Source organism: Palaemon carinicauda, chromosome 16 (assembly GCF_036898095.1).
Source record: "Palaemon carinicauda isolate YSFRI2023 chromosome 16, ASM3689809v2, whole genome shotgun sequence".
In the NCBI taxonomy this organism is placed as follows: Eukaryota; Metazoa; Arthropoda; class Malacostraca; order Decapoda; family Palaemonidae; genus Palaemon; species Palaemon carinicauda.
This window is the reverse complement of record NC_090740.1, coordinates 74,823,320-74,840,408: the sequence shown is the minus strand read 5'-3', so window position 1 is coordinate 74,840,408 and position 17,089 is coordinate 74,823,320. Positions and strand designations below refer to the sequence as shown.

Here is a 17,089-nt window from a genome sequence, read left to right as displayed (position 1 = left end):
ACAATGAAATCAACGACGAAAGTCTTATGTAATTTACATAACACACCCACGTTTACATGAGAGGAGCTCATTTTACGAACTGACTATTCATCTCTTCAATGCAAAAACAGCTACGGGCTGCCAATGCAAAAGCCCGTGTCCAGCACAAGGCTGGGCAATCTTACAAGCAAGCAAATGCAAAATTAAAATATAAATAAAATCATTGATAAACTACTATATTTATTCTATACTAGACCATCTTCATAAGAATGTATATATATATATATATATATATATATATATATATATATATATATATATATATATATATATATATATATATATATATATATATATATATATATATACATACATATATATGTATGTATATTATTATTATCATTACTAGCCAAGCTACAACCCTAGTTGGAAAAGCAAGATGCTATAAGCCCAAGGGATCCAATAGGGAAAAATAGCCCAGCGAAGAAAGGAAATAAGTAAATGATGGGAACAAATTAACAATAAATCATTCTAAAAACAGTATCAACGTCAAAATAGATGTCATATATAAACTATTAACAACGTCAAAAACAGATATGTCATATATTATATAAACTATAAAAAGACTCATGTCAGCCTGGTCAACATAAAAACATTTCCTCCAAATGTATACACACACACACACACACACACACACACACACACACACACACATATATATATATATATATATATATATATATATATATATATATATATATATATATATATATATATATATATATATATATATATATATATATATATATATATATATATATATATATATTCTCTTAATAAGGCTATTACCTAGTAGATGAAACACATGCTCTTGGTAAATGAACAGTTTAGTTGAAATAGAGAATAATGCCTATAGTAAAAAGCTTTTAACTCTGCCGCATTTTCGTCTTGGTTTTCTGTTATAAGATGGAACCACTGCATGAAATATTCGTTTTCGGCAATTTTGTTTTAAAACATTTATGGGGCTTCACAGAGATTAAAAGCTCGAGGAGTGTAATCTAATCCAATAAAAGCAAATATAGAATACATTTTTGTATGTAAATAGAGGATTTATACACTTGAAGTAGAATCAACATTAATATTAGAGAAGACAAAGCCGAAGTCAATGTATCCAAGGACAAACAGATGACAGACAACCAAAACAATCCATCGTAGGCTGGCCAGTAGTCACGAATTTCCTCCTATCGTTGTAATTGAGACATTTACAGTATTATGGTAAGGCAGTTATAATTTTTGCATATGTGACTAACAACAGCAAAATGGTATAACAGCAGGAAACAACTGGTGGATGAAGAAGCTGCAAAACATCAGGTACCTTAGATGAAGTCGTAAGGCATGACATAGTCCACATGAGGTAAAGAACTACGCTATTCCGTTATAGTTTTATTGGTATATATATGATACTTTAATTTATAGCCTAATGCATAAGCCATATACATTTTTTACCGTTTCATAAGTTTTGGACCATGAATATTGGGGCAAAGCTCCCTTTAATGAGTTTTCGTACCTCCCCATAGAAACAATTTCTGGGAAACCTGGGTTTTAGGTGGGTAAATTAGAAAAAAAAAACTGATTTGCAACAATATTAATAGTCAGAAATAATAAGATAGCTAATTTAAAATATATATTTTTTATGTAGGTGGGGTTAAAATAAAATACGATAATTCCCGGTAAAGTTTTACTGTATTACAGGTTATCATTTCGGACAGAAAATATATGTTTTCCTGTAGTAAATAACATGATTTAACCGAATTTGTCCTTCATTTCAACTGCAAACAAACAGAATAACCAGTTCGACTAACTTCAAGCAGCCGAACTGGTGGTTGTTGCTGTTGAAATGAAGGTGACAACTGGTTGAATCACATTATTTACTACAGGAAAACATATATTTTCGGTTAAATTGTTTAAGTATAATGGGTCTTGTTTCAATTTGGGCTCACTTCACTCACAAGTACTGGCAAATGGTAATGTTGAGCTACGCACGCTAACATTAGCAATGTTAGCGTAATATTAGCAATGTTAGCGTAATATTAGCAATGTTAGCGTAATATTAGCAATGTTAGCGTAATATTAGCAATGTTAGCGTAATATTAGCATGTTACGCTAATATTAGCAATATTAGGCTAACACTAGCAATGTTACGATAATTATGTTAACATTAGCAACTCTAAAATATAATGGTTCTTGTTCCGCCACTGGCTCGCCTTGCTCGCAGGAAGATAAAACATCAAGCTCGTATATACTGGCAAGCGGTAATGTTGAGCTGTGCACGCTTAAAAAATAGTAGAACTAACACATTAAAATTAAAGAAATTAATGACTTACTTTTATGACTGGGACGACCAAACTTGTGGGTCACCGGGGTGTTGTGACTGTGACGTCTTAACTTCTGTGTATCCACATCACTGTTTCTTCTTTGTCATAGCTATCTTAAACGTTGGGCTATTTTATTATGAGATTTAAGAAAATTATCAACATTGGATGACAATCAAAGAATGCATCGAAATGCTTTTAAGTATGGAATACTGCAGTCGCAGTCGTTACAAGTTTCTATAACTTCCATCGTAAAATATGTAAAAAGACGTCACTTGAACTAACAAAGACCTGACTTGGACAAAGGTTTCATGGAAAAGGGTTTGTTGGCCCAGTGGGGGTTGGGAAATATTAACCCCCCTGTGCAAACTTTCCATATGTATGGGTTCGTGATTGGTTAACGGAAAAACAACGGAGTCTAGAGAGTAAACATGAATGAACTAGAATGGGAAACTTGTCTAGAGCAAGTATTTATGTGAAATCTGGGCGTGACAAAGTAATAAAAAAATGTATAAAAGTAATATAGAAAGATAAAATGGAGTGTATGGTAAATAATATTTAATGGGAAAATGAGGTAATTTTATAAGATATCTGATAATAAAACTTGTAATCCTTGGGTCAAACGTAATATGTATACTGTACGTGGGTATTATATAAAAGAAATGGTATAGCTGTACTAGATCAAGTAAAATACTTTAATAAACTGGGTGAAATCGAATACTTGAATGTGGCGGGTAAAATGACGTAGGGGGAAAATGGGGAGGGGTTAGAAAAGAAGAAGTGGAGGTGGAGTTTATGCGCAGGTGGGAGGAGATTGAGCGCAGAAGGTCGAAAACTGCTATTTACAAACGAACGAATGAGAGCGATTAGAACCGACCCGTAGAATGTCAACAAATAAATGAAAAATATACCGTTAGTATAGGATATAGATAATTAGTGTATTTTTTCATCGGTTTATTATACATCCAAGAAGAGAAGAAAAGGCTTGTTTTACCATTATATACCGTTTCCCCAGTATGTTTACCCCACGCAAAACCCCTGAGTTCCCACTGGGGGTCCCCCATTATTGGTGGATACAGATATACTGTATATATATTTGTTCCGTAACCGAAATACAAACCACGCTATTTACAGAGGGTTTACCTTTTAGCGCAGCTGAAATGACGAGCCAATAGTTTTAACGAAGGTTAATTACCCCCGCGCTAGTTAGTGGGGGGTGGGGAAGGGTAGCTTGCTACCCCTCCCCCCTCCACACACCGGTGACTTGCTTCACTTCACTTTTGGCTCGGCGGTGATCAGACGTGTCTGCTCATCGTCCTCGTGACAGCCTTTAATTTTCTGCTTTTTCTTTTCAGCGTGTGTGTTGGTTGGAAGTTGACCTTCATTATTATTTCTTTACAATGCGTACATGCCCTGGAGTTGCTGGTCGTCCTTGTGGGACTTTCATGTCGGATGTAACTACGGATCCCCACACCCTTTGCCCTCAATGTCGGGGCCGACGGTGTGACCAGGAGAACATGTGCAGGGAGTGGTCTGCCTCCCAGTGGGAGAGGTTTGGCCGTTGGCGTAAGAAGAAGGCCAAGAGAGACCGTTCTCCTTCGGGGTTAGCCTTGAAGGAGGAAGGTTCTCGGGACTTTTCTTCCGCTGCCCAAACCTCCTCCGAAGCTCCCCCTCGTCCGTCTCCTAAGGAGAGTCGGCCGAGTGGTAGCGCAGGCCCTAGTTCTGTTTCCCGACCTTGGGTGGGGGGAGAGGGCGTCGCCTCCCATAGCGAGGCGGTTCCCCCTCCTCCTCTGGGTGAGGTTATTGATAATGCCTTAACCAATGATGATCTTTTACAGATTTGGTTGTCCCTGGGGCTTGAGGCCTTGCCCTCCAGGGTTGCTTTTATTGACCTTGTCTCGTTGGGGGCCGCTGTTAAGCAGTCGCCGGCGGTAGCAGAGGTAGACCCTCTGTCTATTGTTGACGTCGTGGTGACAGAGGCCTCCGACTTGGCTGGGCAATCCGCCGCAGGTGCTGTTGCGGATGATGGTGCTAAAGGCTCTCCTCCCCCTTCCGTACATCCTTCGAAGGGGGAAGTGAGTCCTTCGGTCTCTGCTGCTGCTCAGCTTCCTTCTGAGGGAAGTGCTTTGACGGAGACTCCCCTTCGGAGGACCGATGGTCCCGACGATCTCCCCTGAGGCCGCCTCCGCCGTAAGGCTCACCGTCCGCTACGCCGCAAGGGCCTCCGTTCCCCTTACAGGGGGGCTAAGAGGCGCCTTTTTGGGTCTTCATCCTCCGAGGGGGACTCTTCTCGTCAGCCTCAACCTACAGCTCCGTCTTCCTTGAACCTCTCTGCAGACCGTTCACCATCTCCTGCCAGATCTTCGCCTTCTGGAGAACTCGTCACCCGACGGGCAACGGTCCCTTCGGGGCTAAGGGATCCTTCCCTTCCACGAGCAGTGCTAGTGCACAGGCGCTCTCCTGCTCGCCAGCGCTCTCTGGATCATCAGCGCTCTCCTGATCGTCAGCGCTCTCCTGCTCGTCGGCGCTCTCCTGCTCGTCGGCGATCTCCTGCTCGTCGGCGCAATCCTGATGTTCGCCCTCCTCGCCAGCGCTCTCCTGCTCGTCAGCTCTCTTCTGAGCGTCAGCGCTCATTTGAGGACCATCGCCCTGTGGTCTCTGACCATCCTACAGTTCCTGCTGAGCTCCCTGCTCACCATCTGCCTGATCCTGTGGCTACGCAACATCGTGCTGCGCGTGTGTCAAAAGCACATGTTCGTCAACGCGCCAGCGATCTTCCAGTTCCTGCTCGTGAACGCGCCGCGCCACCTGCCCTCGCCGCGCCACCTGTCCTTTCACATGACACGCGTCGACCTTCTGCTCGCCAGCGATCTCCGGCTCGCCAGCGATCACCTACTCGCCAACGTTCACCTGCTCACCAGCGCGCACAGGCAATTTTAGTATCGCCTATTCAACAGCGACAGCCGGCGCGCCAACGTTCTCCAACGCTTCTGAAGGAACATGGTTTGCCAGCTACTAGCTCGCCATCACGCGATCGCCCACCTGCGCATGCTGCTCGCCATCGCGCGATCGCCCACCTGCGCATGCTGCTTGCTATCCCGCGATCGCCCACCTGCGCATGCTGCTTGCCATCGCGCGATCCCCCACCTGCGCATGCTGCTTGCCATCGCGCGATCCCCCACCTGCGCATGCTGATCGCCATCGCTCCCCATCGCGCGATCGCTCACCTGCGCATGCTGCTCGCCATTGCGCGATCGTTCACCTGCGCATGCTGCTCGCCATCGCTCGTCAACGCGTCGACATGCCACAACGCGCCATCGCCAACATGCGCGTCCGCGTTCACCAGCTCATCATCGATCGCCTGTGGATCTACATCGCCAGCGGTCTTCCTCACCCACGCGGCAGCGTGTTTCCTCGCCGTCGCGCCAACGCTTGCATTCGCCGCCTCGGACACGCGTTCATTCACCTGCCCACCCGCGCGACCGCTCGCCTGCGCGCCCGCCCGATCATCCACCTGTGCGCCAGCGCGATCGCTCGCCCGCGCGACCATTCGCCCTCGTGCGACCATCGTTCTCGGCGAATTCCGCAGCCGGTGGTAGCAGCAGGAACGCGTGTTCCTAGACGGCACTCGGGATCACCTCCACCCAAACATAGGTTGGTAGTGCAGGACGAGGAGAGGTTAGTACATCATTCTTCCCCACCTTCTTTTCAGGCAGGTACCGTAGTGTCCACTCCAAAGGATCGCCCCATCCCTTTCCCTTTAGCGAGGATTTCGGACTCTGTGTCCTTGGAGCAACAGACTTGGTTTGGTCCTCTGGCATGGGCGTTAGTGAGGGTTATGAAACCAGCACTCGCCGACCAGGGTAACAAACCAACGGCTGTCTCTCCTACGCTTAAGAGAAAGAGAGGAGTGGACTTCGTGGTGACTTCCCCCAGGGCAAAGTTGGTTCCCAAGAGGTCGGTTGCGAAGGTCCCTTCTCCTGCACGAGTGCTCTCTCCTTCTTCCGTGGACGAGGCCTTTCCGTCCTCAGGTGAGTCCAGTGGGGCGGTAGTCTTCCCCTCGGCACCAGGGGGGGAGACTTCGCTTCATGCAGGAGAATCGTCTCGTGAGGAAGGGGCCCCTCAAACCTCGTTGTTGGGATCCTGTATCCCTCCCAGGAGGGAATCCAAGGACTCCAAGACCGTCCCTAAATCCTCTGCAAGGATTCGTCAGGAACCCACGACTACCCGGGTGAATGTCCGCGTGTCACCCCAGGAAGAGATCCCTGGGGCAGGAGACTTAGCTGCCAGGCCGCAGGGAGGAGAACAGCAAGAATCCGACCATGCCTTCTGGCAGGTCCTAAGCCTGATAAGGCAACTTAACGGGCTTATGGATCCAGTCATCGCCCCCCGTGAAGGCAAAGACACGATTTTGGATGAAGTGTTTGACGTTCGGAAGGCCCCTAAGACCAGTGCGGCTCTGCCCTGGTCTTGGGGGCTGAAGAGTGCCAGGGCTAGGGCCAACGCTCAGCTCGCACTTCTTGCCTCCTCCAGTCGTTCCACTGCCGGGAACAAGCTCATCCCTCCTCATCGTCTTCAGCAGAGGAGGTATTTCGAGATCCTGGGTGAGCACAACCTCGCTCTTCCTCTCCATCACTCTGTGGAGGAGCTGGCGAAGGGAGTTCCCCTTGAGAAACTCTCTGCCCGGCAGGTGTCGTTCTCGGCGGCGGAGATCCTTAGCCACGAGAAGATCGCTAAGTGTGCCATGCAGACCACTTCGTGGCTGGACTTTTGGCTAGGATCTCTGGGCATCCTATTGCGATCGGAGGACTTGTCCAAGGAGACCAAAAAGGAAGGCCCTCGAGACCTTCTTTCTCTCGGGCACCCGCTCCATCGAGTTTTTGGCGCACCAGGTTACCACCCTGTGGGCCAACTCGGTGTTGAAGCGTCGCGATGCTGTGTCCGAGAGATTCCATCCGAAGGTCCCCGCCGTAGATGTGTGTAGGCTCCGACATGCTTCCCTTCTGGGGGAGAACCTGTTTGAGCCTCAAGACATGGAGCGAACAGCTGAGAGGTGGAGGAAATCCAGCACGGACTCCCTCCTCCATAGGGCCCTTACAACTCGGCCCTATAAGCCTCCAGCCCCGCCACAACAGCAGCAACAGCCTCGTAAGGCTCCCAAACAGGCACCGGCAGCTAAGAAGGTGGTGTCTAAGCCCCAGCCCTTTCCAGCCAAGGTCAAGAGGGGCGGTAAGTCCTCCAGGGGAGGCAAGACTCCTAGGGGTGGCGGCCGCAAGCCCTAGGGGTGGCAGTCCCCCTGCGTGTCCACCTGTGGGGGGATGCCTTCAGCGTTGCGTCCGCAGGTGGCAGCAACACGGGGCCGAAGCTTGGACGGTCTCAGTGATCGGCCAAGGCTATCGCGTCCCGTTCACAACATCTCAACCTCCCCTGACAGCGAATCCAGTGTCGTTGAGCTCCTATGCCACGGGATCGGCAAAGGGGCTGGCCCTTCAGGCCGAAGTCGAGACCATGCTCGAGAAGGGTGCTCTCCAGGAGGTCGTGGACGGCTCCCCAGGCTTCTTCAGTCGACTCTTTCTTGTAAAGAAGGCTACTGGAGGCTGGAGACCCGTCATTGATCTCTCAGCTCTGAACAGGTTTGTCAAGCAAACCCGGTTCAGCATGGAGACAGCAGACACGGTCAGACTTGCGGTGAGACCACAGGACTTCATGTGCACACTGGATCTAAAGGACGCGTACTTCCAGATCCCAATCCATCCGTCTTCCAGGAAGTACCTGAGATTTTGCCTAGACAACAAGATCTACCAGTTCAAGGTGCTGTGTTTCGGTCGCTCCACAGCTCCTCAGGTGTTCACCAGAGTGTTCACCCTGATTTCATCTTGGGCGCACAGGAACGGCATTCGTCTCCTTCGTTATCTGGACGATTGGCTGATCCTAGCAGACTCGGAGTCGACCCTTCTTCGGCACCGAGACAGGCTTTTGGATCTTTGCCAGGATCTGGGGATCGTGGTAAACCTCGAGAAGTCCTCTCTGCAGCCGTCCCAACGACTGGTTTATCTAGGCATGCTAATAGACACCAATCTCCACAAAGCCTTTCCATCAGACGACCGGATAGCAAGACTGAGGAGGGTGGCGGAACCCTTCCTCAGGCGAAAAGAACTCCCCGCCCAATCGTGGTTGCGTCTCTTAGGTCACCTATCCTCCCTGGCCCGTCTGGTTCCAAACAGCCGCCTCAGGATGAGATCCCTTCAATGGCGGCTCAAGTCCCGGTGGAATCAAGGATCCGATTCCCCGGACATTCTGATCCTAATGGGGTCTCTGGAACATACGGACTTGCGGTGGTGGCTGGTTGACGAGAACCTGCGGAAGGGAGTAAGTCTTCTCGTCCTCCCCCCGGGATTGACTCTGTTTTCGGACGCGTCAAAAGAAGGGTGGGGGGCGCACGTTCTGAACCAGAGGGCCTCAGGCCTTTGGTCAGAATCAGAAAAGTGCCTACACATCAACCTGCTAGAATTGAAGGCCGTCTTTCTGGCTCTTCAGCAGTTCCAACGGTCCCTGGCGGGTCACTCCGTGGTGGTGATGAGCGACAACACCACGGTAGTGGCTTATGTCAACAAGCAGGGAGGCACTTTTTTGCAACAGCTATCCCATCTTGCAGTAGAAACTCTGAGCTGGACCGAAACTCACTCGATAACACTATCAGCTCGCTTCATTCCTGGCAAGAGGAATGTGCTCGCCGACAGTCTGAGCAGGGCTTCGCAGATAGTGAGTACCGAGTGGTCTTTGGATCCTCAGATAGCCAACAAAGTCCTGACTTTGTGGGGTTCCCCGACTGTGGACTTGTTCGCGACAGCCTTGAACTTCAAGCTGCCCCTGTACTGCTCTCCAGTCCCGGACCCCAAGGCACTCTGGCAAGATGCTTTCCAGCAACAGTGGGACAACATCGACGTGTACGCCTTCCCACCGTTCTGTCTGATGAGAAGGGTGCTCAACAGGACCAGACTATCGGTCAACTGTTCGATGACTGGTAGCTCCGCAATGGCATCACGCGGAAAGGTTTCCGGACCTTCTGCAGCTCCTGACGGAACTCCCGAGGGAGCTTCCTCCACGACACGAGCTTCTCAGACAACCCCACTCCGGCGTCCCTCACAGGGCCGTAGCCTCGCTTCGGCTTCACGCCTGGAGACTATCCAGCGTCTCCTCGCGGAGAGAGGCTTTTCGCAACAGGTTGCGGAGTGAATGTCTCGGCACCTGCGAAGGTCCTCTGAGGGAGTCTACCAAGCAAAGTGGAGAGTCTTTAGTGGTTGGTGTCGTGGAAGGGGTATCTCTCCACTCGATGCCACTATTCCAGCAATAGCGGACTTCCTCGTGTATCTGAGGGAAGAAATGCGCCTTTCTGTCTCGGCAGTGAAAGGCTATCGCTCAGCCTTAAGCTTGGCCTTCAGATTGAAGGGCGTGGATATTTCTTCATCGCTAGAACTCTCTTTACTCATACGTAGCTATGAGGTTACCTGCCCCCAGTCAGAAGTGAGACCCCCTCCTTGGAACGTGGTTCGAGTCCTCAGGTCTCTTAAGAGACCTCCCTTCGAGCCATTACGCCAAGCCTCCGATCGCCACCTGTCTTGGAAGACGGCTTTCCTACTCGCCTTGACTTCGGCCTAGCGGGTTAGTGAACTTCATGGTCTCTCGTACGACATCGCCCATTCAAGGGGATGGGGGGAGGTAACGTTCAGGTTCGTCCCTGAGTTTGTTGCCAAGACTCAGAATCCTGGAGTGCCAGATCCTCGGTTCGACCCTTTCAGGATCGCGAGTCTCCGTTCTGTAACAAGCGACCCAGACCAGCTGCTACTATGTCCAGTGAGGTGTCTGAGGCACTACTTGAAGAGAACGGCTGCAGTCCGTCCTCATGTGCGAGCTTTGTTTGTGAGCACAGGCAGGACTAAGAGGAGGGTCACCAGGAACACCATCTCAGCTTGGATTTGAAGGGTTATCCACCATGCCCTGAATCCTGACCCTCCTCCGTCACGTCACCCTCGGGCCCACGATGTCAGGGGTATTGCTACATCCCTGGCCTTCAAGAGAAACTTCTCTGTGACGCAGGTACAGTACTTCAAGCTGGGGTCTGGAAGCGTCAAACGACCTTCACAGCCCACTACCTGCAAGACGTGACCCACAGGAGCCTCGATACGTTTTCTATCGGCCCTGTGGTGGCTGCACAACAGCTAGTCTAACCTCAGGCTCCTTTTTGGACAAGTAGCAGTAGGTTGAGGGCGTTGTTACCCGGTCTTAGTCTGCGTGAATGAAAGAGTATGTCTGACCCTTACTTCTTTCTTCATTCTCCCCTCTCTTTGGGAAGCAGCATCCTGGTCCTCGCATAGCTGACCTCGACCTCTGCAGGTAACCCATGCTTCTTTGTGCTCCTAGTATTAAGCTTAATACTCTTGCGTTTCCCATACCCTGACGGGGTGGTATTGGGAACGTCCTATCCTAGAATTCCTATCTGAAGGTCTCAAGGTCAACTTCATAGGACGAGTCACACTCTCCTCCTCACACTGCTTATGTAGGCCACTCGTTCCTAGCGATGCTAGGAACTTGTGAGGTACAGGGGCCCCCCCTCTCTAGTGCTGCTCACTGAGGGATCGAGCCCCCGGGCAAGCCGAAGTCAGTAAGGCTGGGGACTTTCCACCCTTCCTAAGGGGTAAGTCACCCTCTGTAAATAGCGTGGTTTGCATTTCGGTTACGGAACAAATGACAAATTCGAAGATAATTTGTATTTTTCCTAACCATACAAACCTTAGCTATTTACACATATGTGCCCGCCATCCCTGACCCCCAAGTCAAGTCCTACCTCTAAGTGAAGTGAAGCAAGTCACCGGTGTGTGGAGGGGGGAGGGGTAGCAAGCTACAATAGCTCCACCAGTAAGTTATCAAATTCAAGTACTTTCAGTAAAAAGAGGGAAGTGCAAGGTTTCGTTTGATATATAAACCTAAGCGGTACTAGGTCTAGAGGTGGTTTAATAATCAAGATTAAATTTGACCAACCTGATGAAAACTAGGTGTCGACTTCATAACTCTCAAATTCCTCTTCAGACTGAGCTCTCATTTGTTCGTTTGTACGTTAAAAACATAGATTATGTCATTAAAACATTATCGACTGTATTCTACATAGCAAAACGTCTCCCAAACGTCATAGTTTTTAACCAATGATGATTATCCACAATTTTCTTGGGACTAGCATTTTAACAAAACTAGAACCACGTGACTTGAATACCCAATCAGGTGACAGTTTTACTAGCAAACTAACACTTTTTGACACTTTTTACACAATTTCCACCGCTAATTTTTCAGTCTTTTTAGAGCCATAGGGGTTTGTGAACCTTTAACTTCTGGTGTGGCTTCTCATTTATCATCTACTTTGACATAAATTTCTGTGGATTTTCTCCTAAGTTCTTGTTTGTTCCGTAACCGAAATACAAACCACGCTATTTACATAGGGTTTACTTTCGGCGTAGCTGAAATGACGAGCCATTAGAATTTTAACGAGGGTGTATTACCCCCGCGCTAGTAGCAAGGGGGTAGGGGAGTGGTAGCTAGCTACCCCTCCCCCCCTCACACACCGGTGAACTGCTTCATTTCACTTTTGGCTCGGACGATGAGCAGACGTCTCTGTCCCATCCTCGCATGGCAGCCATTAATGTTTTGTCTTACTTAATTACTTACTTTTCTTATACTTAATGTATATGTAAACATTCTTATGTTTATGTATATATTTGAGTATAGAAATACAGTAAGTTTTCTTTTCAGTGTTTGTGCTGTGTGTGTGTGTGTGTAGGAAGTCCACTCAATTGTACGACAACATCTCCGTGTGGTCCCAGGCCCTCACGGAGACATTTCATGGGTCGCGATCTCTCCCTTGGTCCTTCGGTCTCCCTTCGGCGGGCGCCGTGGGGAATCGTCATCGCTGGACTTTATTTATTAATCTGTTTCTCCGCTGTTCCTCCTTCCCTATGGGGAACTTGGTTTATCAGCGTAGGGAACATGGGAGTTTAGTTTGACTACGGTCTCTCTCTCTCTCCTTGAGGTCGTTCACCCTTTTATTTCTACTACGTATTACGGTAGCTTCCTTCCTGTTGCAGGATGAGTTGCTACTCCGTTTATTTTGTCTCGATTATTTTTAATCAAATCTAATTGTATTTGTTAACTTTTCAGCTTCTGTGTAGAACGCTTCCCTTCGGGGTTTATTCGTTCTTACTAGTAGTGAACATTCTTAGATGAATTACATAATTATAATTGTTATTTTTGAATATTAAACTTAGCCGGTGAATATATAATAGCTGACGTCTCCGACAGCTCGACAGATTCCAAAAACTCGCGAGCGATCGCCATGAAGGTTGCGGGTGTGCCCACCAGCGCCGACTATTGGCCAGATACCGCATATACTTGTAAACAGCTCCAGTTCTTCTCTGTCGGTCTTGTCGACAAGTTGGTTCCACTCGCTTTATGACCTCGAGTTTTCTACCGAATTGGTGAAGTACTTGGTTTTGGTTTTATTGCTTTCGCCGTGTTGGATTATTCAATACTATCTTCAAAAGAAATGCTTTTGAAAGGAGAAGAAAAGTGTTTTGCCCTTGCTTTTTTTTTTTTTATCTCTGGTTTTTCCATTGAGTAAAGATGGCCGACCCTTCCCTCAGTGTACGGAAGTGTGTTTAAGGCTTTTAGTAATTATTTTATCACGTTATAAATTATTGTTGATATTTATAGATTTTCCTCTATATATTTTATATCTCACCCGCCTTTATTAGGCCTCTTCGATTAGCTTTCCATTTATACTAAACATCAAGATAAATTTTATGTTTTGTTTATATGCGGCCGTTACCTATTCCTTGTAGGCGGTCCTAACTTGGAAAACGAAGTTAAACAACGTTGAGCCCATTCAACTTTTATTTTTGTTAAGTTTAAATCAATTGCTCTGTAAGAGTTATGAAATGAATATTTTTTAGAAAATATTTTAAGAAATATATTCTTTGAATAGTCTTCGTGCTGTTTTTTTTCAAAGATGAACTAACGTTTGGTTTATTTATGCTACGCAGTTTGCGCTCTATCGTTACGATAGAGAAAGAGAGAATCACGGTTTCACTTTGCAGAAAGAGTAAATCGATTTTGACATTTTGTTCATTCTTCTTTCAAATTGAAGTGTTTTAGATACTAATTTAAAGGAACTTGTTAATTTTCAATTTCTTAGTCCTTTCAGTTTTTTCCTTTGGTCAAATAACCTGTTTATTGACGAAGGGTGAGTGGGCAATTCTCTTGTGTGTGACAAGAGAGAGAGAGAGAGAGGAAGAGAGAACGATACGATCTTTATTCTCGTCCCAAGTCTCTGTACAAGGAGTTTGGGAGCGAGTAACGTTGTTCTCGATTCAGTTTTTTTTTTACTCTCGTCCCAAGTCTCTGTACGGGGAGAGAGGATAAAACGTTTTTAGTTTTTATTCTCGTCCCAAGGCACTGTACAGTGAGAGATTGAAAACGTAGTCTTTAGTGAACTAGTGTTTAGTCTCCTCCCCAGTCACTGATCCTTTTTAACTTTATATATTTCCGTTTTATTCGATATACAGTGATACCTCGGTACTCGACCATAATCCGTTCGAGATCCGTGTTCGACCTCCGATTTGTTCGAGTACCGAATTTTTTTTCCCCATAAGAAATAATGGTATATATTCTATTCCGTTCCCAAGCACTCGAACAGGCCCAAAATATTAATAAAACGTGTACCTAAACAACAATAATTATCTAAATGTGTATGAAATTGGTCAGAAAATCCTATAAAACAATTTTAAACCATTTACTGTACTAAAATAAAACAATTTTAAACCATTTTCTGTACTGTAGTGAACATACCTTTGAGCAGCGGTTCGATGGCATACAGGGATGGATGTGGAGAGGATGGAAGGGGGAGGTTACTGCTTGGAAGGAGAGTCCCCTTCCATGATGTGGCGGGGTAGTTCTCCTTCAGGAGTTGTTTCTCTCTCCAATGAAAGGGTGGGCAGATCTATTTCAGGGGTTTCTTCTCTTCTTTGTCTCTTCTTTGGAGGAGAAACAGGCTTTGATGTAGCAGCTTTCTTTTCTTTTGTGAAAAACTGGTCTATTGTTAATTGTTTCTTCCTCCTCTGCAGTATTCTTCGAAAATGATACATGACACTATCATTAAACATATGCACTGCCCGGTTTGCTACTGCAATTTCTGGGTGGTATTTTTCAGCAAAAGCCTGCACATCTGCCCACTTGGAACAAATTTCATTGATGAGAGAACTTGGAACATCCTCCCTTACCTCATCCTCTTCTGAAGATTCCTGCTCCACAATCAGATCCTGCTGCTGTTGTTGTTGCAGGTGCAACAATTCCTCCACAGTCAACTCGGTAGAATGGCTTTCTACAAGCTCATCAATATCATCCTTGTCGACCTCAAGCCCCAAACTCCTGCCCATGACAACAATTTCCTCAACGACATCAGTGTCATCAGAAATTACAGGGGTAGCAGTGCTTGGACCCGCCTCTGGTTGGAAACCTTCAAACTCCCTCTCTGTGACACATGATGGCCACAGCTTACGCCAGGCAGAGTTCAATGTCCTATAGGTCACACCTCGCCAAGCTTGGTCAATCATGTTAACAGAGTTGAGGATGCTGAAGTGTTCCTTCCAGAATTCCTTTAGGGTCAACTTCGTGTCACTGGTCACTTCAAAACACTTTCTGAAAAGGGCCTTGGTATAGAGTTTTTTGAAGTTTGAAATGACCTGTTGGTCCATGGGCTGGAGTATGGGAGTAGTATTGGGGGGCAAGAATTTGATTTTGATAAAGCTGTATTCTTCTTTCAAGTCATCCTCGAGACCTGGAGGATGTGCAGGAGCATTGTCCATAACCAGAAGACATTTCATTGGCAAGCTCTTTTCAATGAGGTAAGCCTTAACCTGGGGGGCAAACACTTCGTTTATCCACTCAGTAAAGAATTGTCTTGTGACCCAAGATTTAGTGTTCGAGCGCCACATAACTGGTAGTGCACTTTTACAAATATTATTTCGTTTGAACACCTGGGGGTTGTCCGAGTGGTACACTAACAAGGGTTTGATCTTGCAATCGCCACTTGCATTTGCACACAGCAACAATGTTAGCCTATCTTTCATTGGCTTGTGACCTGGCATCTTCGTCTCGTCCTTGGTAATGTACGTATTGGCTGGCATTTTCTTCCAAAATAACCCAGTCTCATCACAATTAAAGACTTGTTGTGCGATCAAATTTTGTTCATTTATGTACCGATCGAATTCCCCCACGTATTTATCGGCTGCAATTTGATCCGAACTAGCTGCCTCCCCATGCCTAGTAACACGATGAATACCTGTTCTATTACGAAACTTTTCAAACCAACCCCTGCTCGCTTTAAATGTAAATGAATCACTTTCACTGGTACTCGGACTTTTCTTCACTAATTCTTCATAGATATGCAACGCTTTTTCACAAATGAACGCTTCACTAACACTTTCCCCGGCCAACTGTTTTTCTTTAATAAATATTAAAAGCAACTTTTCCATCTCCTCAATCACTTGTGGCCTTTGCTTAGTTACCGCCGTAACTCCCGTTGCAACATTCGCCTTCTTAATCATTTCTTTATGCTTTAAAAACGTAGAAATGGTCGACTTCGCCATTCCGTATTCTACCGCTAAATCGGACACTCGTACACCATTCTCATATTTCGCTATAATTTCCTTCTTCAACTCGATCGTTGTTCGCACTGTTTTCCTCTTCTCCTTCCCCTTAACACTCATTACTTTCTTGGGACTCATTATGAAAGCTAAAAAAGCAATTAAAAGCACTGAAAATCACTAAATCACAACGAATGCTGATCGCGCGTTGTCTGAGTGACGCTCTCGAGAGAACTGATGCTTCCCGAACAAGCGAGAGTGGCCGAGATGGCGCGATCATCACAAAGCCCATGCGGTCGTCACGTGTTCGGCTGGTCGAGTACCGAATTTTTGGTCGAGCACCGCAGCAAAAATTTCTCGAAAATTTTGGTCGAACTCCGAATTGTTCGAGTATAGAGTCGTTCGACTACCGAGGTATCACTGTATATGTTTACTGATTTTTGCATGTGTGTTTAATTTTGTACTAATGTGCTTACATTATACGACTCATTTCGCAATTATAACCTTTTGATGTAAGGGAGAATTGCGTGCTTCAGGTAGAAATCAGTTTTATTCATGCCTAATGTGAAATTATTGAAAAATACGATATCAGTGAAGTAAGTGCAAAAAATATGTTCTGTGTTGCTGAGTGTTCGTTTGTTCGTGCTTGTCGCTCCCCTAGTCCGAGACCTCTTTCAGGCTCCCCTGCACCAGGGAGAAGTAATGTCGTAGGACTTAAGGGGACGAGAGGCTTTAACCAACGTACAGACGTTCCCTCTTTGGTATCGGACATTTCTCGTCAAGATCGCCCTTACCATAAGACGGGTGAGACTGTGTTCTCCTCGTCATCCGAAGACTTTTCGCAAAAGAAACCTTGGCGCAAGGTTTCTAGACCCTTGAAGCGAAAGTCAGTCCCTTCAGGACAGGTCCAGCGTCCTGGCTGTGGCCATTAGGACAGCTCTGACCCTTTGCAGTCGTCGGAAGACTGTTTCGCCTATTAAACGCAAGCGTAACACGGGGTCCGAGGGTCGCGGTAAAGGCAATGTTTTGCCAACACAGACGTTATCTTCG

The 17,089-nt window shown here is 46.6% G+C and overlaps 1 protein-coding gene across 1 annotated transcript in view; it reads left to right on the top strand.

Annotated features, from left to right (window-relative positions):
* The first annotated feature begins 1,141 nt into the window (after positions 1–1,141).
* The window catches only part of LOC137655775 (E3 ubiquitin-protein ligase RNF123-like), a 233,307-nt gene continuing 217,359 nt past the window's right edge, over positions 1,142–17,089 (top strand). The window contains exon 1 of the mRNA XM_068389912.1: positions 1,142–1,393. The gene's annotated coding sequence lies outside the window, so the exon portion shown is untranslated. The remainder of the gene's footprint in view (positions 1,394–17,089) is intronic.